Source organism: Benincasa hispida, chromosome 2 (assembly GCF_027475165.1).
Source record: "Benincasa hispida cultivar pf3 chromosome 2, pf3_genome.v1.1, whole genome shotgun sequence".
Taxonomy (NCBI): Eukaryota; Viridiplantae; Streptophyta; class Magnoliopsida; order Cucurbitales; family Cucurbitaceae; genus Benincasa; species Benincasa hispida.
The window spans coordinates 67,253,259-67,256,397 of record NC_143479.1 but is presented as its reverse complement, the minus strand read 5'-3'; positions in this window follow the sequence as shown (position 1 = coordinate 67,256,397).

The following is a 3,139-nucleotide window of genomic DNA, read 5'->3' as shown; positions in this document are numbered from 1 at the left end:
ACTTTATCCAAGCTACCTAAGGGACCTAATGAACCTGTGGCTCGAAGCTCCAACGGTACGTGAATAGCTGACTAAACTCTTTAGCCACGAGATCCACCATCCGTTAACTGTTAGGCATTCCACTAAAGACCAACAACTAAACTCTTCTTACCACAGACATATTTCTGTCCATCGGATATAACCAATTATGAATACGATGACCCTTCACAGATGGACAATACAATTTACCAATTTACCCTTTTGCCCCTGTAGTTACATCTCACGAATATAACCAACTAAACCCTTCACGGATATAACCAATTTACCATTTTGCCCCTGTAGTTACATCTCACTCCTTAAGTACCACTGATTCCTCTAATGGACAATACAACATAGTCCAACTATAAGTGAACACCTCTTGGGCCAAGAGAAGGTATGTGGTGCCACATCGTTCAAGCCCTGGAATCAGCCCTTAAGGGAGTTATCTATCTACTTACCCCTACCTCAGGGAATGAGTGAATTCCATCTTGTGTAGCTGAGTTCCCAGCTCCCAAATTAGACGAGTCCCCAAAATGATAGGTTTGAATCGGTGACTTGGCCACTCGCACCCATACAAATCAAAGAACCGCCCTCAATGGCAAAATTTCCTAACTCACTTAGGATCGAGGTCATGTTACCTATGGTCATCCTAATGAAGTGAAGTCTCATTCATGAACGGTGTTATATAACGAGATGTTAGCACTTCGTGGTCAGGTCTTATACAAATCTTTTGTATATGACGTCCTCGCTAGCATGTCCCCTACATGAATGATGAGGATCAGACCATTTGTGACAAGTCACAACACTTGTGACCATTCCACAAAGCGGGCCGCATCTGTAGCATTACCAGGATAAGGTTTCCCTCTTATATCCATATACTATAGACCATTTTGGTTATCACTTAAGACATGATCCACTTGTATGTCACCATATACATGCTTAAGTTACATACAAATAACCATGGATTTTATGTTTATTGGTTTGTGGTAAAGCAAATAAAACATACAATTAAGCAAAAATCAAGATGTGAAGTAAATATCATATATTATGCAACACAAGCGTTCGTACAAACTGTTTACAAACTACAGGACACGAGACTTTAGGGTATCAACCCTAACAGAACCCTCAGTAGTCTCAGTCTCACTAGAAATCTCACGTAAAACAAGCTTACTTCGTGGCTTATGATCCTGGATTTGGTCTTCTTCTAAGAAGATAGCATTTATAGGAACAAACATTTTGTTCTCACTCAGATCATAGAAGTATCCACCCCTCGTTTCCCTCGGGTAGCCTACAAAAAGACAAACTTTCAAATGTGGTTCGAACTTCTTCGGGTTAGTCATAAGCACGTGGGTTGGACACCACCAAATTCAGAAGAGGCGTAAACTACCTTTACGGCCTCTCCAAAGCTCAAAAAGTGTTTCAGAAACACTTTTCGAGGGAACGTTGTTCAGAATGTAACATGCAGTCTCCATTGCAAAGCCCTAAAACGAATCTGGAAGATGAGCATAACTCATCATAGACCAAACCATGTCCAACAAGATTCTGTTTCTCTTTTCTAATACTCTATTCTGCTGAGGTCTCTTGGGGCCGAGAATTGGGATGTAATTCTATGTTCTATCATATAGTTATGAAATTGGAGGTCCATATACTCTCCACCACGATAAATTCGTAGTATTTTTATCTTCTTACCTAACAAGTTTTCAACTTCAACCTTATACTCCTTGAACTTGTCAAGTGCTTCAGACTTACATTGCATTAGGTAAAGATACCCGTACCTTCAATAATCATCTATGAAAAAGATGAAATATTCATGCCCACCTTGAGCTCTAACACTCATCGGACCACAGAGGTCTGAATGTACAAGCTCCAAGGCTTCCTTAGCTCTGTAACATTTTCCAGTAAAAAGGTCGTTTGGTCATCTTGCCTTCGAGGCATGATTCACACACCAACATGGAGTTTTCTTCTAAAATGTTTAGAAGTCTACTTTTCACCAACGACTCAATCCTATTGAGGTTGATATGACCTAACCTTAGATGCCAAAGATGGGTGCTTTTTTTAGGAGAAACCTTTGGTCTTTTTACTGTTGTTGCCGTACTGAACATTTCAATATTAAGCAAGGCTTTTATGACTAACGACCTTAGTACGTATAAGTTACTTTCCATTGAACCAAATTCAATCCCCATCCCATTTTTGAAAATAAACACTTTACTTTCAGAAAAAGAGATAGTATACCCTTGTTCAATGAGACAAGAACCGAGATTAAGTTCCTCTTGATATGAGGAACTACAAAAAAATTATCTAGTAACAGATAACATTTCTTGTCTAAAATTAACTTCAGCCTGCCTATAGCAACAACTGAAACAACCTTACCAGTACTGACTCGAAAAGTCATCTCTCCCTGTGGCAACGTTTTCTAGGAACTAAATCCTTGGTAAGAGGAACTAACGTGATTAGTAGCACCCGAATCAAGGATCCAGGCAGAATCATCATTCTCTACTAAACACGTCTCTAAGACCAATAAATCATATTTACTGTCTTTAGACATCCTCCTCTTTTGGAGAGTAGTGGGATCAGTATCAGAACCTAAATAAGCTCCAAGTTGTATTTCAGAGAACACTTCTCTTCTATGAACAGAGTCAGCAACACTTGCTTTCTTTTTTTGGAGTTTAACTTGAGAACTGACACTATTGACGTCTTTGTCATCCATCCCTCTTCCTCGAAAAGTAAGAACTGACGTTCAAACCAATCTTGCAACGAGTCCATGATCTTACATGTAATGCCAAAGCATCAGGTACGCTAGCCAAAATGTGAAGTCGGGCCAATGAATTAGCCTTCATCTACACCTCATTTGTATTACAAACACTTCGCAGTGCATCAAGGGTTGGCACTTGAGGACACTTCTCAACCATGAAAAACTGGAGATCGTTTACCATAAAATACGTTTTACAAGACTCTTTCCACTATATGTAACCGATCAAACTAGAGGCATTAAACAAAAAAATCAAACATATTGCTGAAAACAAAAACACAATGATCGACGTTAGGTTTTAAGCAAATACCCGTTGAAACATACAACATCCAATACAGTTTAGCAAAACTAACATGAACCCTGTGTGACATC